This window comes from Lepidochelys kempii, chromosome 4 (genome assembly GCF_965140285.1).
Source record: "Lepidochelys kempii isolate rLepKem1 chromosome 4, rLepKem1.hap1, whole genome shotgun sequence".
Lineage (NCBI taxonomy): Eukaryota > Metazoa > Chordata > Testudines > Cheloniidae > Lepidochelys > Lepidochelys kempii.
Window position 1 is genome coordinate 101556965 of NC_136383.1, and position 14256 is coordinate 101571220.

A 14256-nucleotide genomic window follows, 5' to 3' on the forward strand; every position below is an offset into this window, starting at 1 on the left:
ACCATATAAACTTTAAGGAAACTGATATTTCTGTCTGAAGAAGCCATTAGCATTAAAAGCAGAAAACTTTCAAATGTTATTGTCTGCTGTATAAACATGGGAGACAATCACCTCCTCCTCTTCTGCTTCCACTCAGAAATATAGAAACACTTTCAGTCATACAGTGCTGTAAATTCATAATTTTAGCACAAATCTCACAATACTTGATATATTTTCTTGAAGTTCCAAATGCTGGAATCCTGTGAGTATGAGAGAATCTCAATGTACATATTTTAAAAAAAATAAGGTTCTAATGTTAATTGTTGTGAAGAAAAGCTTGAAAATGTGAATTCTAAAGGGTCAAAGGCCAGAATACTGTAAAAGAACACTTTTCTCCCTCTCTTTCTTTAAGAAATCCCATTGACTTTTAAGCCAAAACCATTATTTTTGGGGACCTAACTGCTGAATGTTGAATGTCTGGCATGACAAAACTGCTTGTAATCTCTAGCATTACTTAACCCAGCCCTTCAACCATTGTGAATAAGATCTGCATTTAAGTTGAGAAAGATGCAGAGACACTGACAAATTATCTTGACACTCTCCCTTTAAAATAATGTTTCCCAAATCGTTAATATAGCTTTCCTTTTTTTTTCCCCTGAAGTGTCACTATTCAATCATTAGACACTAACCAATTTATTTGAGCATAAGCTTTCGTGAGCTACAGCTCACTTGCATCTGATGAAGTGAGCTGTAGCTCACGAAAGCTTATGCTCAAATAAATTGGTTAGTCTCTGAGGTGCCACAAGTCCTCCTTTTCTTTTTGCGAATATAGACTAACACGGCTGCTACTCTGAAACCTTGGAAACATTGGAAGATATCTTTGAAAAGCACTCCACTTTAATTGATTTTCCTTTACTTTTGGATAATGTCACAACTAGGAAACCTTCTAAAAAATTATTACATACTTTATGTTTACCACTCATAGACCCCAAGCAGGATCAGAGCCTATTTGTACTAGGGAGTGTACAAACACATAACAAATGTCATACCCAACCCAAAAGAGAAGTTCTGTTTTCTGAATGGTGAATGACACTTCATTTCTAATAGACAGAACCTGTTAGAGTAACTGACCAATAACATTGCAGGAATTACCATTAATATATTTATAGCTAATACCCTTCATGCTTTGGACCATTTTTCAAGGTTACACTATTGTTTCAGTGCCAGAGGTTGATGTTTGCCTTGTTATCTGGTGTCAGCATGTTTATAATATGATGTGTGTGCTGTTTGAAAACCTCAGAGCTCTGAATAATGTAAGTAACTGGTCAATAGTGGTATATTACTATTTCCTTTCTATTAAAAGTTTTTTGAAAACAAAAACCAAAAAAATTCCAGTAAATTCAGTATCTAACTAGAGAAATCTTAGTTAGAAACAACAAACAATAGCATGGCCTAAACCCCAGAGACCACCTTTTTCTCAAGACTGGAGGAGGAACTATTAATAAACTTAGTGCTAAGTTGCAAAGTAGTAGGCTTTAACAAGATTAAAAGGTGTTAGGCTGCCAGAAACATTATCGCTACTGGTGCTTAAAGATAACAGTAGTGTGGTGCCATGGGATAAAAAGAGTATTTCAGATGATTCTGGACATCAAAGGATGCTGCTTCCCCAAAGTTGAAAGGACATGTTTTATCATTTATATTTCCCCTGCACTTCTTTCCATCAGCCAATCCATTTTCATCTTTCAAATTCTTTATTCTTCTGCCCAAGGAACATAAACACTATAAAACTTTAAGCAAAATTATTTCTTTAAAAGCTAAATAATACCATAGGAGCAGTACTTATCACCTTCCCATACCAGTTTAAAAGGATGAATAAGACACAATAAAAGCCAATCTCCCTGAATAGTGTGTTAAGAATAGAGGTTGAAAGGCAGCATTTGCAGCTCTTGTATAGCTAGGCAGAGTAGGTAGGACCAAGGTTAAAGCACAATCTAGTGTGGATCCAGCCTTTGGGAACAAGTTAACTGTACTTGCATGTTGAACTACAACATCAGGATTAAAAATCTACATATTGCTTTTCTTATCCTGCCCTGTCAGCATTGTACTATAACACTACCAAGAAACAGAGAAAAAATAGTACCTAGCCTGCCAGTACAATGGCACTCACTGCAGAACTTTTGAGTTAATTATGATCTTTTAAAATAAAATTGCAGCTAGGGAAATTAACTCATTCCAAGGCAACCATTCAAGAATTATAAAGCAACAATTAAATTAAATGCTTGACAAAGCAAAGAGGACTTTTTTTCTCTACTTTTTTCCCGTTTGTAAACGGAAGAATTGAGCTTCTTTCTGGCATTTTAAGTATATAAATATATCTTTTGAAAATCACATAAAACAAACCAAAAGTGAGGTAACTTAATCCCCTTCATTTCTGAGAAGATTTTTTCTGAAAAATTGTCCGTGCTTTAAAGTTATGGCTCTTGAGAACTACACCACCTCATAAAACAGAATCTGGGGACATTGCCGAGTACTTCATCACCTTTGAGAAGCTGTGTATGCTCCACGTGATTCCTGAGGTAGTTGAGCAGGATAATGTGCACAGCTTATTGCCCTGAAACACAGGTGGTGATTTTTAGTGATTTTTTACCAATTATGGTAAATTTTAAGGAATTGGTTTTGAAATAGTTTCATATTACACCTGAAATTTATACATTCTAAGAAGAGGATCAAGTGTCAAGTATCTCAATTTAAAAAACGGTATAAATGATGGAAGGCTGAAGAACATGGGGACAACAAGAAAGGGTAATAGTAATGGGCAGGAGGGGATGATTCTGTCAGGCAGTGTATGAGAGCACAGAGGTGTGAGAAAGTAATGAGACTCTGAGGATGGGGAATAAGGATAAAACTGATGGAGGGATTTATGGAGATGGGGAAGCAGAGGAGAATGCAAGAGGCAGAAAGAACAAGAGAGTAGGAGGGAAAGAACTGAAAGGAGTAGTGGAGATATGAAAGGAGCAAAACAGAATTAATGAAAGTCAAAACCTTTGTTGTACAAAAAGAGTAATTAGAGAGATTAAGGGAAAGGGACAGTGAATAAGATAAAGGAAAACCTATACCAATATATAGTAACACAAATGCAAAAATGCAAAGGAGTCCAAGTTTAAAAAATCACATTAATTACTACAAGTGCTGCAATAAATACAACCTCAACCCTACAATTTGTAGTAGGTGTGCAGACTGCTTTGCCCCCACAGAGCACCATTGACTTCATGGGCATTGCAGTCTAACCCATATTCAAGAATCTTTATTACCAGAGCTTAAGTCAAAAATGACATGGGATATAACAGGAGGGAGACTGGGTATATTGAGGATTGCTCAGGACAAAAAAATGAGTAGACCAGGTCCACACTTTGAGATCCTTAGGTGAAAATGCAAAGTATTACTATTAACATTTTATCAGAGAATACTTAACACCCTTCCTTGTTAACTCTGGTCCCCACCCCACACACACACACACAAAAAGCTTACTTCCAAAAGGCAGAAGATCTCTCATTGTCCATGTGCCCCTTTAAATGTATAGCTTTGTAAAATAGTACAATGAATGTGCTATAGAAACTCTATTAAAGGATTGGTGTATGTCGCCTTTTTGCTTTGCTTTCTGGGTTCATCACTGGATAGTTGAGAAGATTTATAGCTAGTCCTCAAGCCTGTGTTTATCTAGTTTTTGGAAGACCTTTCCCTCAAATCCTTGTTTTAACAAAGTCATAACTAAAAATATTTGAAAAGCTGTAATAATTTTCCCTCAATCTCCTCTTAGTTACCATTAAAATATTTTTAAATATTATACTTTGTACTGGTAGGAAAAAAGTTGACCTTGTTTATTTCTTTCTTCCCTTTGATATATACTGACCCACCAGACATGGATATTGTAGACTGAGTCCAAGCCTTTAAATACTTTAACTTTACATAATTTTATTTGACAGTCACATAATGTCTCCAATCTTTGACAATAATTCTTACACATATTGTGATAAAACAAGGTACATTGTGGTTCAAAAACATGTAAATGTAGTGTACTAAATCCATTTTACTGTGAGAGCTTACAGAATAGACAGAAATTTTAGAGAGAAAAAGAAATAAGATGTTTGATTTTGGTAGTTCAGACCCTGAAAATCTGCAGGGCATTCTTCTTCTTCAACTCACTTTCTTTTTTATGAAGCTTTGGCCCAACACTCTGCCAGGTAATTATGACTCCAGAGAATTCATGCTATTTTTGGGCTCAATTTATAAACTAATATTCCAAGGAGTTATGGATCTTTTAAACAGCAGTAGGTTGCATGTAGGGCACCTGATTCATAAGAAAAAATGCAGACTTATACATTCACTGGCTCTTGGATAAACTTTAGGAGAATATGTAAATCAAATTTGGGAACGAGGAAACAATTCAAGTTGCCTGAAGAAATATAATCCCATATTCTCAACTGCTATAAAATTCCTAAGTCATTTGTGTATAATTAGTTGATATGTTGCTGTCTTTGCAAAATATAAATGTTAATAGAAGTTATGCACAGGCTTTCTTGCTTTTTAGAATGCTTCATACTGTGTACAAGTCAGTTTGTTTCAAAGTAGAGAGGCAGAGATTAGATAATACATGAACAAGAAAATGCACCAAATGATTACTGAAGTGATAAATGCTATCTCTGTTACATTCTTGAAATCAATTAATTCAATTCAAATTAATGTGTTTGTATGGCAGAATTTGATACAAAATGTGGTTCTTTTGCTTTTTCTCTAAACCTTCCAAAGGTATTTGGATTGTTTTTTTAGAGCAGATATTTGTTTTCTACCCCAGCTGTGATTCCCAGAGACTTCTCTTTACAGCAATCAAATTGCAACTTGCATGATCAACATGTTAGCCTGTAATAAATTGAGCATCCTGACCCCTAGACACATTATGTTTTTACTGAAAAGCAAAAGTTTAGCATCAAATGAACAGCAATCAAACATTCTGCAAAGTGCTATTTTCTAAAAGCAGCAGTTTGTAAGATTCTGAGAGATTTCATTGTTACTCCTGCTGTACTTGGTCACTTTCTTAATCTTAAAAGATGTAAATTATAGTTTTTTGATAGTACTTCCACAGTATCTGTGCTGGCAGGAAATATTTTAACATTTACTGACAGTGCAAATACAGAGCTATTTATGTGACTGACAGTTGGCAATGTAGAATGAAAGTCAGAAAATGACCTAGAGTGCAAAGCTTCTGAAAGTATTTTAGAAAATGTTAAGGGCTGTGCTCTGAGGAAGTGGCAGTATGTAATCATATTGCCCAAGGAACACGGCCAGGGGATGGTGGCACAAGCACATTTCCTGATGCAGACTAAATCCTCGATGTACCTGCCTCAGCTGTACTGGCCAGCATTTTGTTGGGGGTGCAGCCAAGGTCTACGGTGACTGGGAAGAGGGAAATAGCTGCTCATTAGTGACTATTCTTACTCCAGCATTGTGCCCTATTATGTATGTGGCCCATGCAGGAAAGTAATCCACCTTGCTCCCCTATACTGGCTTGTAGGCTTGCTTATTATACAGTAGGTTCCGAGACACTTTGACTTCAATAGCTCTATGCCAATTTACACCATTTGATAATTTCCTCATGTTTTGTATAGCACCTGTTTTCTTAAATTACAGCAACTGTATTATTCACAACTTACTTTTAGTAAAGGTGCAATGTAATTATAACCTGAATTAAACAGCATGTCAAGGTTCCTCCCCCACTCTGAACTCTAGGGTACAGATGTGGGGACCTGCATGAAAAACCTCCTAAGCTTATCTTTACCAGCTTAGGTCAAAACTTCCCCAAGGTACAAAATATTACCCCCGTTATCCTTGGAATGGCCGCTACCACCACCAAACTAATACTGGTTACTGGGGAAGAGCTGTTTGGACGCGTCCTTCCCCCCAAAATACTTCCCAAAACCTTGCACCCCACTTCCTGGACAAGGTTTGGTAAAAAGCCTCACCAATTTGCCTAGGTGACTACAGACCCAGACCCTTGGATCTTAAGAACAATGAACAATCCTCCCAACACTTGCACCCCCCCCCTTTCCTGGGAAATGTTGGATAAAAAGCCTCACCAATTTGCATAGGTGACCACAAACCCAAACCCTTGGATCTGAGAACAATGAAAAAGCATTCAGTGTTTTACAAGAAGACTTTTAATAAAAAATAGAAGTAAATAGAAATAAAGAAATCCCCCCTGTAAAATCAGGATGGTATATATCTTACAGGGTAATTAGATTCAAAAACATAGAGAACCCCTCTAGGCAAAACCTTAAGTTACAAAAAAGATACACAGACAGAAATAGTTATTCTATTCAGCACAATTCTTTTCTCAGCCATTTAAAGAAATCATAATCTAACACATACCTAGCTAGATTACTTACTAAAAGTTCTAAGACTCCATTCCTGTTCTGTCCCCGGCCAAGACGACTACAGACAGACCCTTTGTTCCTCTCCCTCCTCCCAGCTTTTGAAAGTATCTTGTCTCCTCATTGGTCATTTTGGTCAGGTGCCAGCGAGGTTACCTTTAGCTTCTTAACCCTTTACAGGTGAGAGGAGCTTTCCCCTGGCCAGGAGGGATTTCAAAGGGGTTTACCCTTCCCTTTATATTTATGACACACCCCCCAAATCTCAGCTAGGGTGAAACACTGGCTGGGATTTCTTCCTGGAGCTCTAGGAAAAACAGAGTTAATAAGACACATGCATCTCTAAATATACTACCAAGTACATAAAGACTAACAATATTTTCCACATCTCAAGGACGATTTTAACCAGTTGATTCTGGGAAACTTTCACGGGAGAGTGCATCAGCCACTTTGTTAGAAGCTCCTGAGATGTGTTGGATGTCGAAATCAAAATCTTGGAGAGCTAAACTCCACCGAAGAAGTTTTTTGTTAGTTTCTTTGACGGTGTGAAGCCACTTTAGTGCAGCATGGTCGGTTTGCAGGTGGAAACGCCGTCCCCAAACATATGGGCATAGCTTTTCCAGAGCGTAGACAATGGCATAACATTCTTTTTCAGTGACTGACCAGTTGCTTTCCCTCTCAGACAGTTTTTTGCTGAGAAACACTACAGGGTGGAATTCTTGATCAGGTCCTTTCTGCATTAAAACTGCTCCCACACCACGCTCGGATGCATCTGTGGTTACTAGGAACGGTTTGTCAAAGTCTGGGGCCCTTAGTACAGGGTCAGACATGAGTGTCGCTTTAAGCTTGTTAAAGGCCTTCTGACACTTTCCGGTCCACTGAACAGCATTTGGCTGTTTCTTTTTGGTTAGGTCTGTCAGTGGGGCAGCGATTTGGCTGTAGTGCAGTACAAATCGTCTGTAATAACCGGCCAAGCCTAAGAAGGATTGAACCTGTTTCTTTGACTTTGGGACAGGCCACTTTTGGATAGCATCCACTTTGGCCTGTAGGGGGCTGATAGTTCCTTGACCCACCTGGTGTCCAAGGTAAGTCACTCTGTTTAGGCCTATTTGACACTTCTTAGCCTTAACAGTTAGTCCTGCCTCCCTTATGCGCTCAAGGACTTTTTGTAGATGTTCCAGGTGGTCTGCCCAGGAATCCGAAAATATGGCCACATCGTCAAGGTAGGCGACTGCATATTCTCCTAATCCCGCTAGGAGACCATCTACAAGTCTTTGGAAAGTGGCGGGTGCATTTCGCAGCCCGAAAGGGAGTACATTAAATTCATACAGCCCGAGATGTGTGATGAAGGCTGACCTTTCCTTGGCAGATTCATCTAGCGGTACCTGCCAGTACCCCTTGGTTAAGTCCAAGGTAGAGATGAACTGGGCCCTTCCCAGTTTCTCTAATAGTTCATCTGTGCGTGGCATGGGATAGTTGTCTGGGCGAGTTACAGCATTTAGCTTACGGTAGTCCACGCAAAAACGTATTTCCCCATCTGGTTTGGGAACTAGAACCACTGGAGATGCCCATGCACTTTCAGAGGGGCGGATTACACCCATCTGTAACATATCCTGGATCTCCCGTTCTATAGCAGTTTTAGCTTGAGGAGACACCCGGTAAGGTTGGACCCTAATTGGGTGAGCATTACCTGTGTCAATGGAGTGGTATGCCCGTTCAGTCAGTCCTGGGGTGGCTGAGAACGTTGGCGCGTAGCTAGTGCACAGCTCCTGGATCTGCTGTCGCTGCATACGCCCAAGGGACATGGAGAGGTTCACCTCTTCCACACCACCAGCACATTTCCCTTCGTAGTAGACACCTTCAGGCCACTCAGCGTCATCTCCTCCCTGGGCTGTAAACTGACAAACCTTTAATTCTCTGGAATAAAAGGGCTTTAGAGAATTAATATGATACACCTTAGGCTTTCGGTTGGAGGTGGGGAATGCTATGAGATAATTAACAGCTCCCAGGCGCTCCTGGACCACGAATGGCCCTTCCCACGATGCTTCCATTTTATGGGCCTGGAGCGCCTTTAAGACCATGACCTGGTCTCCTACTTTGAAGGAACGCTCTCTGGCATGTTTATCATACCAGGCTTTTTGCTCTTTTTGAGCATCCTGTAAGTTTTCTCTAGCAAGGGCTAAAGAGGTTCGGAGGGTGTTTTGTAGGTTGGTTACAAAGTCCAGAATGTTAGTTCCTGGAGAAGGTGTAAATCCCTCCCATTGCTGCTTCACCAACTGCAATGGCCCCTTAACCTCACGGCCATATACAAGTTCAAATGGGGAAAACCCTAAACTGGGATGTGGTACAGCTCTGTAGGCAAAGAGCAACTGCTGCAATACTAGGTCCCAATCATTGGAGTGCTCATTTACGAATTTACGTATCATGGCCCCCAAAGTTCCATTAAACTTCTCCACCATGCCATTTGTTTGATGATGGTAAGAAGTGGCAACCAAGTGATTTACCCCATGAGCTTCCCAAAGGTTTTTCATAGTTCCTGCCAGGAAATTAGTCCCTGTATCTGTGAGGATGTCGGAGGGCCAACCTACCCTGGCAAAAATGTCTGCTAGTGCCTGGCACACACTTTTAGCCCTGGTGTTGCTTAGAGCTACTGCTTCCGGCCATCGGGTGGCAAAATCCATGAAAGTCAGTATGTACTGCTTTCCTCTGGGTGTCTTTTTCGGAAAAGGACCCAGAATATCCACAGCTACTCGCTGAAATGGAACTTCAATGATGGGGAGTGGCTGGAGAGGAGCTTTGACCTGGTCTTGGGGTTTTCCCACTCTTTGGCACACCTCACAAGACTGGACATAGGTAGAAACATCCTTGCCCATTCCCTCCCAGTGGAATGACCCCCCCAAACGGTCTTTGGTCCTGTTCACCCCAGCATGGCCACTAGGGTGATCATGGGCTAAGCTCAAGAGCTTGGCCCGGTATTTAGTTGGAACTACCAACTGTCTCTGAGGATGCCAGTCTTCCTGGTGTCCCCCAGAAAGAGTTTCCTTGTATAAAAGTCCTCTTTCTACAACAAACCTGGATCGATTAGAAGAGCTGAGAGGCGGTGGGTTGCTCCGTGCCGCCGTCCAAGCTCTCTGGAGGCTTTCATCTGCTTCTTGTTCGGTCTGGAACTGTTCCCTTGATGCTGGAGACATCAGTTCCTCATGGGATTGTGGACCTAGGCTTGGTCCCTCTGGAAGCGATATAGGGGATGGAGCTGTTTCTGTTGACTGTGAACCGCTCTCCGCTGGTGTACTATGTTGGGATTCAGGCTCCGGCTGAGCCTCTTGTGTAGGGTTATCGGCTGCTGCCAGTTCAGGTTCGGTGGGGCCCTCTGGTGTTGAGGTTGCAAGTACTGGATTCAGTGCTGACACGGGGTCTGGTGTTGGTTGTTCGGCTGGTTCCGGTTCTGGGACTGGTTCCGTCTGGGTCTCTGGGACTGGATCCACTACTGCTGTTGCAGACATTGGCCTGGGGTCCAGGTCCATCACCTCTGACTGGGTCCTGATAGAAGTTTCCGGAACAGAGCTAGGCCTCACGGCTTGTTTAGCCTGGTTGCGGGTGACCATTCCCACCCTCTTGGCCTGCTTCACATGATTGGCCAAGTCTTCCCCCAACAGCATGGGGATGGGATAATCATCATAGACTGCAAAAGTCCACATTCCTGACCAGCCCTTGTACTGGACAGGCAACTTGGCTGTAGGCAAATTGAAAGAGTTGGACTTGAAGGGTTGAATCGTCACTTGGATCTCTGGGTTGATTAAATTGGGGTCCACTAAGGAAGCATGGATAGCTGACACTTGTGCTCCGGTGTCCCTCCACGCGGTGACCTTCTTCCCACCCACACTCACAGTTTCCCTCCGCTCCAAGGGTATCTGGGAGGTATCTGGGCCTGTGGACCTCTGGTGTGATTCCGGTGCAATGAACTGTAATCTGTTGGGGTTCTTGGGGCAGTTGGCCTTTACATGCCCCAGCTCGTTACACTTAAAACATCGTCCAGCTGACGGGTCACTGGGGCGAGGAGGGTTGCTGGAGAACGGGGTGGTGGGACGATAAGGGGTCTGGAGGGTTCTTTGGGAGGTAGGTGGGGCTTTGGGCGGCCCCCGGTAATAGGGTGTGGTCTGGGGTGGTCCCTTCTGGTCTCCGCTCCAACTGCGACCAGTTTTCTTCTTCTCTGCCATCTCCACCCATCTGGCTCCAATCTCTCCTGCCTCAATTACAGTTTTGGGTTTCCCATCTAGGATGTATCTTTCTATTTCCTCAGGAACACCCTCTAAGAATTGTTCCATTTGCATTAGGAAGGGCAAATTTACTGGAGATTCAACACTTGCTCCTGATATCCAGGCATCCCAATGTTTTACAATGTGGTAGGCATGTCGGGTAAATGACATGTCTGGTTTCCACCTTAGGGCTCTGAACCTCCGACGAGACTGCTCGGGTGTTATCCCCATTCTGACTCTCGCCTTGGATTTAAACAGTTCATACTTGTTCATGTGTTCTTTAGGCATTTCAGCTGCCACCTCAGCTAAGGGTCCACTGAGCTGCGGCCTCAGCTCTACCATGTATTGGTCAGTAGAGATGTTGTACCCAAGGCAGGCCCTTTCGAAGTTTTCTAAGAAGGCCTCAGTATCATCACCTGCCTTGTAGGTGGGGAACTTTCTGGGATGGGAAGTGGTACCTGGAGAAGGATTGCTAGGGTTTGTTGGTATATTCTGCTGGGCCTTTATCCTCTCCATCTCCTCCACATGCTTCCTCTCTTTTTCCTTCTCCTCCTCCACATGCTTCCTCTCTTTTTCCCTCTCCTCCTCCACATGCTTCCTTGCCTCCATTTCCCTCTTGTGGGCAGCCTCTTGGTGTTGTTCTGCCTCCCTTTCTTGTTCCTTCTTCAGCTGCATGAGTTCTATCTGTCTTTCATGTTCCCTTTGTTTTTCCTCAGCCTGAAATTTGGCTAATTCCAGCTGTAGTCGAGCTGAGGATTTGGCCATTCTAACCTCTCTGTTTTTAACTAACGTTACACCCGAGGTTTAGAAATAAACAAACAAAACTTGGCTGTAAAATTTTGCTGTGCTGGAATAGAATACCTATTCTCTGATAGTGATTGTCAGCCTACAGAAAAAGACAATTCCCTTGTCTCTGCTCTGGGCCCAAATTAAAGCAAAAACCCTCCAACTACTTGGAAACCTGCTTACCCAGCCCAAAGAAGAAAAAAATTTCTTTTCAAACCTGTGCTCCTTGTAAAACAAAAAAAAAAAATCAAAATCCTAAAAAAAACCCTGCCACTTTTGTCTCCAGGCAAATGGGTAGAGCACACACCCCCTATTTACTTTTAGGAAGAAAAGAAAAGAAAAAAAAAACCTCTGGGTTGGAAGACTGTGAATTTCCCTGCAGGAGTTAAGTACCCTGCCTCCAGGCAAAGAAAACCTGCAATTCACAAGATAATCCCCTTTTGTCTCTGCTTGGCCACAAAGCAGAGAGAAACCAAGCTGCTTTCAGTTTCAAAGCTGCCTTCTGGACTTCCTAAAAATTCCTTTTTAAAATCTGTATTTCTAGTTCAAAAAATCTCAACTGGATCTCAAAATGATTTCAGGTTAATCCCACCACTGTGCCACCATGTCAAGGTTCCTCCCCCACTCTGAACTCTAGGGTACAGATGTGGGGACCTGCATGAAAAACCTCCTAAGCTTATCTTTACCAGCTTAGGTCAAAACTTCCCCAAGGTACAAAATATTACCCCCGTTATCCTTGGAATGGCCGCTACCACCACCAAACTAATACTGGTTACTGGGGAAGAGCTGTTTGGACGCGTCCTTCCCCCCAAAATACTTCCCAAAACCTTGCACCCCACTTCCTGGACAAGGTTTGGTAAAAAGCCTCACCAATTTGCCTAGGTGACTACAGACCCAGACCCTTGGATCTTAAGAACAATGAACAATCCTCCCAACACTTGCACCCCCCCCTTTCCTGGGAAATGTTGGATAAAAAGCCTCACCAATTTGCATAGGTGACCACAAACCCAAACCCTTGGATCTGAGAACAATGAAAAAGCATTCAGTGTTTTACAAGAAGACTTTTAATAAAAAATAGAAGTAAATAGAAATAAAGAAATCCCCCCTGTAAAATCAGGATGGTATATATCTTACAGGGTAATTAGATTCAAAAACATAGAGAACCCCTCTAGGCAAAACCTTAAGTTACAAAAAAGATACACAGACAGAAATAGTTATTCTATTCAGCACAATTCTTTTCTCAGCCATTTAAAGAAATCATAATCTAACACATACCTAGCTAGATTACTTACTAAAAGTTCTAAGACTCCATTCCTGTTCTGTCCCCGGCCAAGACGACTACAGACAGACCCTTTGTTCCTCTCCCTCCTCCCAGCTTTTGAAAGTATCTTGTCTCCTCATTGGTCATTTTGGTCAGGTGCCAGCGAGGTTACCTTTAGCTTCTTAACCCTTTACAGGTGAGAGGAGCTTTCCCCTGGCCAGGAGGGATTTCAAAGGGGTTTACCCTTCCCTTTATATTTATGACACAGCATTACACAGTTAACAGTTTAAACTTTTCAGGAATACTTAAAAATATTTTTTCCACTTTACACATCATCAGTAGACTGTCCATTTAATGAATAAATTAAAACACACAGGGCCAAATCCTGTGGTCCTTTGTCAGTCAAAGGAATCTGCACCTTAAGTTATTACAAAAAAGGAATGTCAACATTACGAAGGTTTGTTAAAATTAACATTTAATTCTATATACTTTCTTTGGATAGCTTATATATCTTTAACTGAATTCTCCTTTTATCACTGTATGACTTGTGGTTACTAATATTTATAAGTGAATTGCTTATTCTTTTTTCTGTTCATCTTAAGGGAAACAGAAACTCTAGTTAATGAATAGGAAAACATATCTGGCAGTACAGAGGTGCACAGAGGTCACTATGCTGTGTGTATATGTCATTTTATCTTAATGAAATAAAAAGTGACATTTTATGAAACAATCAGAAATAAATTAGTATGTTTCCTGTTGGTAGTTTTATTTTCCGAGCTACATTGATTTGAAGCTCTTTTCTAGTTGTATATTTTGGATCATTCCCTTTCCACTAATCCCTCTTGATATTTTTATACTATTTTTCCAATCTCTAGAATACTGATAAGGGATAATATATCTTAATTGCCTCTACCGCTAAGTAACAAAATACAAATAACTATAAACCCAAACTCTCTTTCATTCAAGTCTGAATACAATCAGCCATGTTTTGAGTACAAAGCCCTGACCTTCCAACCCAAGAAATCTATATTTAGTCAATAATAATTAAAACAAACAAAAAAAACCCAATCATAGTGAAATAGACTTTACTTTTATTCAACCATTTATTTGCCAATACTTAAAGGCCACTTGCTTCCCTCCAGTAATGTAAATGGAAGGAAGGCAGATCTGTATAGGGTGTGTGAAAGGCAAATTGTATACCCAATTCCTGTACAGTATATAAAATCAGCATCTTCACAGCAGCCTCCATATACCTTCCAGTGCACTATGGTGTCAAGGGTCCATAAATCAAGAAGGATATGCCCAGATTAAATTGTGTATGTGAAGCTGGGAGCAGTCACTATGACATGTTCTAATTCTTTCCCTGCTAATATCTTGCTAGATATCTGCCTGGGTCTTATTGCTGCAGGATGCTGAATTAACTTATGTAACTTGTTCTCTACACACCTTGCCAGAAGTAATGAATAGCATTATGGAACATTGCAGAGAAGGCTTTAGATAAGCACCACATGTGAAATTCACATGTGGACTTATGTGGTGCGTAGACTGGCTC